Here is a 15010-nt window from a genome sequence, read left to right on the forward strand (position 1 = left end):
TATCCAGCACTACATGTTTCAGGGAGGAAGAAGAATTTGAAGGACTCTCATTGAGTTTGGAGCTGTCAGTCGTGTTGGCACCAGATGAAAGACTGGCTTGTGATCAGTCTTAGTGATAAATAGTCACATGACGCTCAATATTTCCTGTTGAAAGCTTGCTTTGATTGTTTAGACGCATTTAGAGTAGACGTCTTTGAAGAACTATCTGCTGGTTCACATTGCCTTTCTTTTCCCCTGCTGCGAAATCCCAGTATGATCATAAAAAAAGTCTTATCAGCGTGTTTTAACGCCATACTTCCAATAAAAGACGCGTAGAACAGGCAGGCAACTGGTTTGTGTTTTAAAATCCTGATGTTCATCCTTTTTCTTTTTCCCTTTTACTATCTTTTCCCACGGATTCTCTACCAACTTTCTCTCCATAAGCACCTGACAGATGGATGTAGAGAGAGAGAGAGAGAGAGAAGGCGAGATCTTTGGACATGCGATCACCCCCGCTTTGACCAAAAAACACTAGTCTTTGTAAATGGAAAGTCAGGAATGAACGGAACAAACAGAGCGATGTTATTTGGGCCTGACCCAGTGATGGACCTGCTGAGACAGTCTAAATATAGTCCCATGGTGTACTGACTAATTGGCCTGTGAGCAGTAATCATTCCCAGCCTCTGAAAGCTCTTAAACAGGGAAGAGAGTCGAGTCACTGCTGCCCCCCTGCTGTGCCGGAGCCAAATACCAGAACGATCTGAACTGACCGAGCAGATCTGCATGGAGATCAACCCAGAGCTTTTCTATATGTTCAGGTGCTTGCTTGCACATGCGGAGCACATTGAACTGGAAATCGATTGTGTATTTTTTCTAATGTTTCATTGTATTTTAACTTCAGCTAATACCCATGTGTAAAAAAAGATGACAAACAACCACCTTTACTGATTTTTACCAAAAAAAATAATATATATATTACATTATACTATGGTAATGCATTATTATACATTCTAAACCAGTGGTGCCCACACTTTTTATTATGAAGGGCCAAAATAAAAAACTTTATTAAGGCTAGTAGGCCAAATGTAAATATAGTTGCCATGGGTAATTTCCTAATTTATGTAATAATATTTTAAAAATAACAAATCATTGCTTTATGTTCACTAGGGTTGGGCGATGTTGACCAATTTTGCATCGTACGATATGTAAGGTGAAACATCACAATGGACGATGTTTGAATTAATTCAAACATTAATTAAGATGGACGATGGAAATTAATTATTTGTAGCCTACCGTTAAACTACCTAACCCACATGGTCTTTGTTTTACCTATGAACAAATAATATATAAATAAAGTTAAGTTACACTCAAATTACAAATTAATTAAACTGAATAGGCAAAGTGATCTGTGTCGCTATAATGATGTCTTGGTTGGTGGAAAAAAAAGGTTCACAACCAACAGTATCTGAGGTTTTTGCTACTAAATACAAGCGTGAAAGAGAAAGATTGAAGCAGTGTACTGATGCTGTGACGCGTTACCTGATAGATTCAAAAGACCGAAGAGTCATTTCATAGAGACAAGGTTAATTAATATCACCTTTAACAACTATAGTGAAATGCTATCTAGCGGTACATCCCTGATAAATTGTCTGACGTGCTCTGCTCTGTGGGGTTTTGTGCTCAAAGCACCCGCTGACTGCCTGGAGCTTAGATGTGCACATATGCTAGAGCTCATGCCTGTGTGTGGGTGTGGTCACGTGATGTGTGACTTCAGCGGTATAGTGTAGAGAGCGATGTTTTTAGAAATGCTTGATGAAACTAGTGTGGATGTGGATTGTTTTCGTTCAAATATGGCATTTTAAAATAAAGAAGTATTAGTGTAAACGGGGTCGTGTTTATTTTTTGCGCGCTGGTTGCTGCTATGACGGTGTGGGGTGGAGGATGATGATGCCGGCTTAGCATCGTAATGTCTATCAGCCATCAATAATTGAAGACGGCATCATATTTCACATTTTATAATGAATTTATTATTGTAAAAACAAAAAAATAAATATAAAATTATAACAGAAAATTGTTACACTACTTTTTGCCTTAATTTTTTTTGCCGACGTCTTCTGCATATTTGTTGAGTGGCAGTATTTACGTTTTAAATACTCATATTATTTACATTTAATTGAAACATTTAATTTCAGTTTGTAGCTCAGTAATAAAACAAACAAACAAACAACAGGTTACGTCAAATTATAAATGATAATCTCTGTTAATTTGCCTTAAGTCTCTCTATCATTTTCAGATGGGATGGTAGGCCAAATCAGGTTAGAATGGGCCAACTTTAGCCCATGAGTCCTACTTTGGCCATCTCTGTTCTAAACAAATAAAGTGAAATTTTTGGTTGAAAATAGCTAAGTTTTGTTTACTATTTATATTTAAGTTATAATATACAACAGAAAAAATTAATCCTGTATTATGAGAAAAAGTTAGGCTGCATATTTGTAAGCAAAAATACAAAAAAAAGGTTGTTCAGTAGTTTCAGTAGTTTTGTGTATAATTGGCAATAATCAAGTTATACTATACACACTATTAGCAGCAAAACTACAGTGTATTTTTGAGTATGTCATAGCTTTTGTTGATTAAGTTTATTTATCATTGAGTATTTATTCTAGAAAAAAATGTATACAGGATATTTAGAGAAAAAAATAATAAATACATAGAAAATCTTCCTTTTTTCACAAAAGCTATATGTTTTATTATATTATACAGTGCTCAGCATAATTGAGTACACCCCATTTTAAAAATGAATATTTTGATTCATTTTTCAGTGAATATAGCCAATGAATTTTGGTACATTTAAACACAACAGATTTAATAAACAGATATATTTATTAAAATAATATTTTAGTCACCAAACATATTTAGTATGGAAGCCTTTGAGTAACATAATTTAGGCCACGAGTCATACGTTAGACATCTCTGTTCTAAACAAATAAATTGGAATTCTTGTTTAAAAATAGCTAAGTTTTGTTTACTAGTTTTTTCAAATAATACAAGTTATATTATACAACATAAAAAAATAATCCTGTATTATTTTTTACAGATTTGGCTTCAGTACTGACTAATCTAATGTATATGCACAATTATAATAATGTATAGCTTCCTATTAAAAATATGAATTTAAAAGAGAGATTTCTGAGGAGTGTACTTGTATATCCTGAGCACTCTATATTGTTGTACTATGTAGTGTAAAACAAAATTGCAAAAAAAAAAAACAATTATTTTTCATAATACAGTTAGGTTTTTGTTTAATAATACTTTTTTAAAGTTGTCCTGCTATACATTTTAAATATTATGGGATTATATTAATATATGTATTAAGATATTAAATATATCCTATGGTGGGGGGGTGGGGGTCATGGGTTGCTATATAAATTTGTAGCTCAATGTACTTCTCAAACAGCCGACATTAAAAGGCCATGTCAGTCTTGCTTGTTTTGCAATCAGTAGAAAGCACTCTGTCTGCCAAGTAACATGAGATGCTGTGTACGCTACCTGCTTCCGAGCAGAGCTACACAAACCTGTGACCAAAGCTCAACCTGCGGTCTCAAAGAGGAAGTGGCCGCCACCCACCGGATTTCCTCCCGAACTCCCACGGCTAAATAAAGCCATAGAGCGGCGCAGCTGATAGCGAGTGAGATGTTCGCCCTCTGCTGCTTCAGCATGTGTGATGATGACACTGCAGCTTGAACTGAGCGCGAGTCTCTTCCTCTCTCGTTCAGGCTTACATTCTGCATTGTAGTTGGGAACTTCCTGTCTTTTTATATACAACTGTGAAGGTTTTGACGTCAGTGACAGTGATCTGAGCTGTGGGGTCTCTTTTAATTCACCTCTCAAAGCTAGACTATATTTAGCTAAACCAGAATTGCTTAAAAAAAAAAGCCAAAGTAAAATTGTTAAAATCAGGTATGATGCATACAGATTCTACAACAGATATCTTGTCAAAATTGCAAATGAAATGGTTTGTATTTTTGAATATTTCATACTTGAGCTGCTTTTAACATATCCAGGAAGTTGCATTAAAACACTAGTGAAAACTTGGCTATTAAGCTAGCCTGAATTGATTGTCTAAATGTCTCAAGGATTTAAAAATACAACCAAATTAAAAACAAATACTACAACTAATAACAAGTATTTTTCAAGCTGCCCCCAAAATGGTGTCTAATTACTCAGGGCTCAATTTTAATGATTTAGGCAAAAAGTCTAAAGTACACGGCGCAAAAGCATCAAGCATGTGTCCGAATCCACTTTTGCTATTTTAATGATGAATAAATACAGTTTGCGCTCAGCACATGGCTTATTCCTTAGCTGCCAACACTCCCGTTTTTCCTGGGAGTCTCTTGTATTTTAGACCCATGTCCTGCCACCCTCCCGTTTTGTTATTTTTCCCGGAAAACTCCTAGAATTTCACCCCCCCCCCCCAATAAAATTAAATTAAAACTCTCTCTTTCTCATGGCAAACTTTGTAAGTAGAAAAACTGAGAGCTCCACTAGTGAGAAAACAGTTAAACAGACCATCTGCAGTGCGAGGTTAAAAAACGAGCCTCCACCATTCTGCCTTTTTACTTTCTCTTTACTTTTTCTCTTTAATTTACTCCTTTACTTTCATGACATCCATTTGCCTTCATTTTGAATTTTGTTTGTTAAGCACAAAGATTTGTTTCAAAACTTTTTAAATTCAGTTCTAATTTGTAGCAAACGAATAAATGAACATCAATAACGAAGTGTGTTCAAAAAACACACAGTTATATCCAAACACATACCTCCTATTATTATGCCTCTTAAAAATCTGACAGCAGGACAAATCTAAGTAAATAAATAATAATAACATTATACAAAATGGAGTTATGGTTTTTATATTATGTAGAAAAATCTTTTTTTTATATTTTACTCCTTGAATTTTTTTTTTATATGTAAAGATATTTGCGTATTGCTGTATATCCTGTGTGTATTAAGCAATGTGTACGTGTTTAAGCCACACAACTAACATGCTCTGCACTGGACTTCAGACCTGCTTGCAGCTGGTCGATTGCGCAGTGTAATTTAGTTCCTCAAAATATTGACGCGCCAACAATGTGCCTTAACACACCTCCTTTCTAAACCGGAACACCCATGAGTCCACAAAGTAGCGCAAATGGATTGGCTATGTAAACAACATGGTGCAAAGTGGGAAAATTAGTGTTGCATTGGTCTGAAAATAGCAACAAATCGCACCAAACACTTCTTGCACCTAATTGTGTAAGGTGTATGACAAAGCCCTCAGTCTTTCATACTTTAGCTGCTTTTAACATAATCAGTAAGTTGCATTAATCACTATAGTCAAAGTATGACTATATTTAGCTTATCCAAATTGAATACTCAGTAAATATAGAACCAAATTCAAAAGTAAAAATTAATTATAATATATCTTTGAAACATAATCGGCTACAGCAAGTGGTATGTCTGACTGGTTTTCATTTCCAATGAAGCTGTTTGTTTACTGACTCTTTCATACCTCTTTTGGCAGCTTTTAACACTCTCAGGAAGTTGCAGTAAAACACGGACAAAACAAGGAAGCATGTACGAAAGCAGAAGTCATTAGTCAGCATTAGTCCTTAAACTGCTGCATCCCACCAGCCCTTTTCCACAGGATCCGATTATCATAATGGTGCTTTCGGTTTCTCATTCACATCTGGCCTAATGCTGTTTTTGTTGAGCCCCACCAGTCAATAGCCATACAGTTTTGAAAGTGTCTTAATCCTCATTCATTGAGTGGTACAATTTAGTACACTATAGTATGATTCAGTACAGGTCGCAGTGATCAGGCTGGTGTTTTCCACTGCCAACAGTGCCCTTATTTCAATTGTGGTGTACGCCAGAAAGTTACAATTGACATGATTCTTGATTGAAGAAGAAAGCTATATGGGCTGATCACAGATCATGTCTTTAGAGCACTCAAGTTTATTATTTCAAATATAGAAGAGTGGCAAACATCTACAAATAGAGAGTAGAAGCAGCATCCCTCACACCTTCTACATGTTTTAATGCAACTTATCATGTGTCATGTTTCAGCTGTGTATTAAAAATGCTGCTTCCTGTGTTGTTATTTCCCTGGCTTGTTAAATGTGCAAGTGATGATTCTGTGTAATAATAACATTTAGTCTAGTTCTACCTTTTTGGTACTATACTATTGTGCCAAAGATGTTATGGTATTTTGTTGGTGTCTTTTTGACAGTGGAAATGAAAATAAATTCATATTGTACTGTGCTGCTCTGTACTGTACCAAACCATACTACTCAGTAGAAATGAGCCTTAAGACCCTACAAATTTCTGATATTAAGTTGTGTTTTCATCGGTCTAATTTAGGGCTGCACAATATATTGTTTAAGCATCGATATCGCAATGTTCGCGTCTGCAATAGTCACATCGCAGGATCTGAAATGTCATGTTGGGATTATAATAAACCAGGAACCACAGTTTACACTTAAAATGTTTTGTTAAGTTGATTTTGCTGCTTGTTCAAACTACTTATTTAAAATGAGGTTAAACGACACGATTCTTGAGATTTTTCTGGGACAACTGTTTTATGTGTAATCCACTTAAAATTAAGTTAACTTACTCGACTTGTGTTGGGACAACATGAATGAATTGTGTGGAACACTGCACTTTTTTATAGTGCATTACATGTGATTTGTGGAGTCATTGTGAATTTTACCCAAAATCTAATGGTGTAAAAGATTTTTACTTGGATGTGTTATTAAGACCTACAATTGTTAAAGACTTAAAGCGAATTAAAAAATTCAGGCACAAGTTTTGGTGCTTTTACGAAAATTTATTTTATTTATGAAATGAAGATGGGTTATTTTAGATTTGATAGTTATATTTACGTGCTTCAATATTATTAGATTCCACCGAAAGTTGGAAAGTTAGTTTTTGATTTGTTATTGTCTTTGTTCTGTTGTTTTTATCTGTGCCTTAATATGTTTAAGTTTTATATATATTTTAGAATATTTTACGCAGATCCTACAAAATCATCCCAATCAATGTAAAATTATGAATTCACTGCTTCCCATACATAGACTTTACTTGGGCCGTCCATGTATAATAATGGCTGTCCAAGTATATTTACTGACACGTTTTTTTTACTATTATTATCATCCTTTTCCACTATTTTGTATTCGCCTAATATAACCAAACGATCAATTAAGTAGTGTAAAATCCTCTCGCTTTTACCCATTTCGTTCTGTGTGTGAGACGTGTCAACACTCTCACAGACAGGTTTCTAAATCTCCTAAAATGTCTGGGATTCGACTTTTGCTCTCTAAAGCTGTTCGTTAATTGTATGAGGTTTTGCTTTACCCTTTTACTTAAGCCTACTTTTGCAACATTCCATAATTCATTCTTAAATCTTAATGACTTAAAAAAAAAACTTTATACCCGGAGAGGACGAAATGACTGGTCTAAATGGCCTTGTAATAATTATAATTTTTAGAGATATTGTCTGTAATTCCTTTTTCTGTCATTTGTTTCGCATTTGCTGATTATTTTATTATTTGATGATGTCATTAGGCTAAATTACATTGGCTATTTTATACCTAAAATGCTTTGGCATTCAAGTTTGCTAGCAGATAAAGAGAAGCAGATTTTACCAACGCAGTCTCATGGCAGTTTGTAAATTTTTGATCTAGTGGCTAATTCATATGAATTCATACAATTTAGTAGGATTTGCTCATCACCCAATGACGGTTAAGGTTAGGAGTGGGGTTGGGTGCCATGCCTCCTTTTATAAAATCGTACATTTTTGCACCACTGAACTCAAATTTGTACGAATTAGCCACTAAACTTACAAAACGGAAAATACTCACGTTTCTTTGTGAGATCAGGCTGATTTTACCTGGGTGGGTGCACATGGCTAGTGTCAGTGGGTGCACATGGCTCCTGAATAGCATAAAAGAGGAGTAGTGGATTTTTTTTTTACTTTAACCCATTGAAAAGAAACAGTGTAAAACAGTGTCATAATAAATAAAATCATTGTTAAAAATATATTTTTTTGTTTGTCGCATATAGTTAACTATTTTTTGTGATGTGGGTAAATGGTGTGTTTCAATCCGGCTACCACTGCAAGTGTTTTTAAAACCTATGGGAAGCACTGCAATTATTTCCTAACAGCTACTTAATTCATTTTGTGAATTGATATTCATATCACAATATATATTACAGAAATAAAAAAATATCGCAATGTCAGTCAAGCGGACGACACTGTCAGGGTTCTGCCACTTTGATCTTGTAAATTCTTGTTTTGGTGGCAGAGCTCTGACACTACTCATGCCTGGTCCTGTTTCTGTCTCTGTGTGCGCGCGCGCCGTCATGGGTGTACGCAGAGTGTGCGCGCTGCCGCTTCATGTGGCCGCGCACGCTCTGCGTCCCTCAGACGCACGCGCTCTTGTACTAGTGTTTGTGTTTGTTCTGTCAGCAGCGCGCTGCTTTATTCTCAGCGCCTCCGTCTAGTTGGTTTCAGTTTTGGTTGGCGCTGAGATGAAGCATGCGCATTGCTTATGTGTGAGCGCACGGTAAGGTGTTTATCTATCGTGTGCTCGTGTCTTGCGTCTCTTGTCAAAGCACGTGGCTCGGTGTTTACATTGTGGTCACGTGCTTTTGTCGTGTGCTTCAGTGTTGTGTTTGTTGTCATGAACATGCGGTTAATGAGTTCTCTCATTGGCTGCATGTTCTTGTCCTGTTAAGTGAGCGCATGGCTTGGGTTGTCTCTGTGTCATGCGCTCTCCCGTCTATTGTCTTGTCCCACCCTCCTTGTTAACCCATTATTAGTTAATTGTGTTCACCTGTTTGTGTGTTAATTTTCTACAGTTTATATACCCCTCACATTTGCTGTCCTGTGCCAGTTCATCATCACATTTCGTCGTTTGAAGTCTAGTCCTGTTGTGTTTCCATTCCTCATCCTTGCCAGTCTGCCCAGTCCTGTTTGTATGTGAATGTATTTGTTTTGTTAATGTTTTCCCCCTCGGGGTAGTTTATTTTGCATTTTATTTTATGTTTATTATTTAATAAATTCCCCATTTTCCTGCACTTGAGTCCTTGCTCCTTTTTCCCCATTTCCCCTCACCAACCCTGACAGACACTTAATACAGGTATTAATGGGGTCTAACATTTTGAGCCAATTACGACCACCTTTTTTAGAGATAGTTGAAAAGGTATTGAATCAGATTATTTTTTTATTTTTTTGCAATGCTCTTGAGGTCAAATGTATATAAATGTATATAGAAAGCCGTTAAAGTTGTTCTACTCTTTGCATACTGACCAAACGTGATCATCATGGGATGTGTTGTGTGAATGAACAAAAACAGTTGCCATTTGCATCCTTTTCCTCTGCTTACTTTTAATCTTCCTTGTTAGATGAGTAACATGGGTTCATTCATTCATGCAGTAGTACTCGTGTCACATTGAGTGCTCATGAGAAAGTGATCTCGAACATGCTGAAATAAGAGAGAAAGTGGTCTCAACAAGGTCAGAACACAAGTGGCACAACAGACACTTTTGAACACATAATGGTACCAAGTAGAAATGGTAATGGGTCTCAGCTGACCACTTATGATTGGATAAGATTGGATTCTTAAGGTTCTTTCTTAGAAAGTCCTACAAGACTGCTTTCATTTTCCTGGTCTCAAACTTTTTAATAATGGATTTTATAATAAGATGAAATTATTTATACTGCGACAAGATTTGGGGCTTTTATCTTTTGATGTCTATTCAAAAAGATTTCAATTTGAGTTGAACTGAGGTTTTGTTTTTACATTCAGCATCTCCATCTCTGTTGAGAATCTGCTTTAATGATGTGGCTGCTTTGTGGACAATCAATTTGCTACGCTTAGCATGTGATATCTCAGATTCATAGTGAGGTCACCTATTAATTTACTAAGGACATAAGCCCTTTACATAAATTCCCCTTCTGTTTACCATGCATTTGATTTTAGTGAGGGGAATCCATAAGGATTTCACCTAAATGAAATGTGCAGAATACTAAATAAATAAACAGTGTTATAAAATTACAAAATTTCCATTTAGTACAAGGCAGGTATCAGCAGAAAAGCTCAGGCAGGAGGATAAGTAGGCGTGTTGTTGGCAGAGGTTGGGGGTGGGTGTAATGATATTAGTAGTGATTGGCTAATTTATGAGGCTGTTTAGTTATTCATGTTGAGTGTGGGCCATCCATCATAGCTGTGCTGAAGGAAGTCAAACTGCGCCGTTTAACTGCCAGACCAAAGGGGCACCGAGAGCCACGTCATGCAGTGGAAACTGCTGCTGATCAGCAACTACACGAGCAGAACATGACATAGTTTCATAGTTGCAGTCTGATGCGGGGTTTGCCCAGAAACTGTAGGTGGATTTGTTGGTGAGTAAATAAAGTTTTTACCAAAAAGCCCAGCATCATGAGGGGTTTGTGCAGCAGAGCTCCACCAACACTTACAGTGCACTAAAGAAGACAACGCTTTTTTTTCTCTCCTCCTGCATGTTTTTCCACACACACACTTTCTCTATCTTCCTCTTACTTCAGGTGTGTAAATTTGTTGTCACTTTTGGTCCCAAGTTGGAGAGTATCTCATGCCCAAACTGCTGCCTGGCCATTGTTGGCTCTGAAAACATCATACAGACTGTTCGCTGACTGTGTGATGCGTATTACACTCTAAATGTTAAGATCTGGCAGAGATCTTCTCCATATCCAATCTGATCTGGCTCACATCTACACTATTGGAGTCCCATCTGGAAACAAAGATGTGTTAAGTTCCCAAGCTTCTGAACTGAAAACAACCTTAGTTTTCTCTGAGTTACCTATATTATTACAATAACAATAATTGGATGGAGGACATAATTCATAAATATGTGTGGTGTTTGTAGCTTGTTCAATTGCACAATTCCTTCAGAAACTATCAAGCCAGACTCACTGGACTGACGTAAATTGTTGCAAAACTGCAAAAACATACCTATAAATTTCACTGCAGTTTCCAAGTAAAACACACAAACAATTTTTGTTCCTTTTCTGGAACAGAGTGAATATTACACAGTGCAGAATATATATTAATAAGGTTAATTGATAATAACTATTTTCGCATTTCTTAAAGTCTTTACCATAGTGTGTGATTGGTGCTTGAGTTTGCAATGGCAATGCCAATATCACTCAGTTAGGTGTAGAATAAATAGTGTGTTAATTTCAAACGCAATAGAGTATTAACCCTTTAGAGCCAAACATTTAATTTCTGAAAAGTCATGATATCTGCAACAAATAGTGTACTGAAATGTGCCACAAGCATGTTTAACATATTTTGGAAGAAATAAACACTTTAAAATCTAGATGATTAGTAGGTTACTTGAACTTGTTTTTAATGTTAATTTAACTTAAACTAAGTTAACCGTGTTAAAATTAATTTAAATCAGTTTAATGTAATGTAAGTTGAAACGACTTGTGTAGTTCATTTGATTCCACTTAAAGGTGCAGTATGTAAGTTTGACACCCAGGGGTTGAAGTAGGTATTGCATTAGTTTTGATCCAGGAATGCAAGCACAGGTTGCCAGGTTGATTTAAATCATGTTCTATTTTTAAGTAACAGAATACGATAGACGAATATTTTCCATATTAAAAGGATTTTTTGACTCCTTTTTCATCTTTTATGTGATAGGACAGTGAAGGACAGACAGGAAAGCATTGGGAGCAGATCGGCATAGGACCTCGAGTGGGGGAATCAAATTTGGGTTGCTGTAAGCACCTTGATGCTATATGTCAGCGCACTTAACCACTAGGCTTTTGGCGCAGCTTAACAACAGAAAACTGATCCAGGTAAACCTCATGTGCTTTATTCAATGTTAAATGCTAACTATGTAAGTTTGAATGCCATTTTACGTTACATTTATTGCCATATACTGAAAACAGTCGCGGATAGTTCACCTCAGATCTTGAAAATAACTTTAGAACTCACAATCAACACATATCAGGGATTCAGCATGGACATTTAATAATTTTAAAGAAGTTTAATATGCATTCATTAGATTATAAACCTTACCCTTTCGTGAGTGTTAGTGGTCGCGTTGCGTCTGATGCAAACAGAAAAATTGCTTATAACTAGGCCCACACAGAATCTGTGCGTGCAGAATTCCACAATTTTTTAGCCCATCATTCATTCTGTTTATTTACTTGTATAAATGTGTGTAAATTCATATTTATTCAAATTATGATTTATCCATATATATTTAAATTAATTTCAGTAATATTATTTACTAATATGAAAATATTCATATGATTTTTTTACAATATTGTTTATAAAGTAATATTTTCTGTCTTTTTAGTAGATATATTATTCGAGAGACTTGCTTTATTTACGAAATAAAGTGGATCTAATTGGATTTGCATTGTAAACATTAAATACAAGTTAAAAAGGTATTACCTTTTATCTCATATATTAAGATTTTGGTTATGATACTCACAAAATCATTTCGCATGAATCCACAGATTTTTACCAAAATTCTGTGCAAAAATAGCAAACCATGGCTGCAGATTCCATCTGGCCCTACGTATCACTGCACTGTAGTGTGTTGTTGGGGCACGCAGTTACAATGTAACCTGTTTACCTAATGTTTACGCTTGTAATATTTATATTATTTGCTAATTAATAACCTCATATGGAACTCTGAATCTGCGTCTCATTTAGGAGTCTGCTGTTGTCCACCAGAGGGCGCATACTTTAAGAGCCTTTCTAAATGAATGAAGTACATGGTTTTTTAACAAGGCAACCCATGGTGCTGAAATATAATTGGCTAAAGTGGCAGCGGGTGGGTTAAAAATAACCAAAACAAAGACAGCGTTCTGGCACATAACAGACATTTTCAAAGCTAAATATCTGACTTCAGCATTGTTTTTCAGATAAACAGGAATATTCACTTGGCATGTTTCTTAAATATCAGCAAGCATATTAAGAGTCAAAAACCTACATACAAAACTTAATATTTAAGATTGCCTATGTGAGACAAAGTTTGGCTTAGAAACTCACATAAAATGTGCAACAAGTTAAAGCTCAATCGCATAGTTGGAGATGCAATGCTCTGCTTTTGGATTAATGAGTTGCGTTTGAGAGACTCTTTTTAAATATTAATTTTCTGGACTTTGCAGAGGAGCTTCTGCATAACACTTTAAGCCATTATATTATCCTGAAAACTTTTCAAAGCCTTGGATTATTTTCAACATTGATGAAGTTGTAACCTACTTTCTATCAGTGGGAAGGTGTTCCATCAGCAGTGGGCTTTTCCATATGAGCCAGAGGACATATTATCTCTCCTTCACATCCCCCTGTTTCTCTCTCTCTCTCTTACCTCACATCCTGTGATTTGTTGGAGGGCTTAATCCAGGTTCTTAAATGAAACCTTGAGGGTCTCTATGGGATCAATTTGAAAGGATTTCTCCTCCCCGTTCTTGTCTGTTATTCCATCTTTCCTTTCTTCCTTGATTTCTCCTGTTTTCTCTGTTGGCTGAATGCAGCGTGTTTGGAGCCAGATGCATTGGGGTGTCAGTTTGATCTGTTGGCGACCTGCTCTCTGGTGGTTGGCCGATCACTCTTGGCCTAAATCGGCCAATCAGTATGGGGTCTCTGTTCACAGATCCAATCTGCCACTTCCTGGCACCAGTTAAAGAGTAAATGTCTTTGTAGGTGAAAAAATATAATCAAGATCACTTCCAAAAGTGGATTGGACTTTAGCAATGAGGTTTTTCTTTCAACTCCCCGAGGGATGTGATGTTTGAATTTCTTTTTTCTTTTTTTGTGTGTGCGTGCACTCTGTTAGACCTTGTCTTGCACTAAAAAGGGAAATCATTTTTTGGCCTTTTAATGTGGTGCTTGAGAGTAAGTGAGAAGGAGAGAGACAGACAGGAGGGTAATAGATGTCTCCGTAGGCTACTCTCACTTAAACAGGCAGAGCGTGCTGAAGGGAACCCGCGGGCTTGAATCTATTATTCACATACAGCGCTGCAGATCCTCTCTTTCAAACACATGCACACACTCGCACAAAAGCGAGGAAATGAAAGCTGTCGGCTGTTAGCGCTCACCGAGCAAATGGACAGAGCAAAGGCTTTTTGTCAAGACATGAATCTCCAGTGACTCTACAAAGACCTACTAGTAGACACATTGTGTGAGAAACAAGGACAGATACAGTATCTGTATCGAGGCGATTGAGCTGAATGAGTAGTGTTGACTCTTGAACCGATAATGGTCTTGCTGAGTTTAGGGACGGCTGAGCTTTTTTGAACTGCAGGGTGTTGGCATCAAGAATCTGGACTTAAATCAGTATTCAGTGGGAGGTTTTATCTACTTTTTATGCACTGGGGGACTTTGAACATCTATTGAAAACATTTATATATACACTTTTGGTCTAAAGTTTGGGGTCAGTTTTTCATGTTTTATTTTTTTTTTTTTTGTTCATCATGGCGAAATTTATTAAGGGTGCTTTCACACTTGGTTCAATTGCCTGGACCAAACCCAAGTTCGATTGTCCCCCCTTGCCACCTTCTCGGCTGGTTTGTGTTCACCCCGTCTTTTTTCCTTTTGAACCCCGGTACGCTTGCATCATCAAGCTCCTGTTTTGTGTACAGCTGTTGCTAGGTGATGGCCCAAAATGGAGAAGTCAGCATATAATGGTCATTCTGCTTTCCCTGAATTTTGAAATTTTTGAAATACAGACAGCCACTTGCGTCTATCTGTCGCAAAAAACAATAAAAACGTTCAGAACATCACGTGATGTCTGCAGATGTCAGAACTAAAGTTTGTTGTACAGCTGGCGTATTAGTCATGCAGTCAATATTGCTAATAATAATAATAATAATAGTAGTAATAATAATTAATATTAGAATGATTTCTGAAGGATCATGACTGGATTGAAAGACGGGAGTATTGAAGCTGAAAATTCCTCTTTAAAATTACTGGAATAACTTATTAAATTAAATGAT

The 15010-nt window shown here is 36.4% G+C and overlaps 1 protein-coding gene across 8 annotated transcripts in view; it reads left to right on the plus strand.

Annotated features, from left to right (window-relative positions):
* The window catches only part of znf438 (zinc finger protein 438), a 118044-nt gene that overhangs the window by 35868 nt on the left and 67166 nt on the right, over positions 1–15010 (plus strand). For 2 of the 8 annotated variants that reach the window (XR_012387705.1, XM_009306670.5), the window contains exon 2: positions 11700–11857. The gene's annotated coding sequence lies outside the window, so the exon portion shown is untranslated. 8 annotated transcript variants of the gene reach the window in all.

The sequence above is a fragment of the Danio rerio genome, chromosome 12 (genome assembly GCF_049306965.1).
Source record: "Danio rerio strain Tuebingen ecotype United States chromosome 12, GRCz12tu, whole genome shotgun sequence".
NCBI classification, from domain to species: domain Eukaryota; kingdom Metazoa; phylum Chordata; class Actinopteri; order Cypriniformes; family Danionidae; genus Danio; species Danio rerio.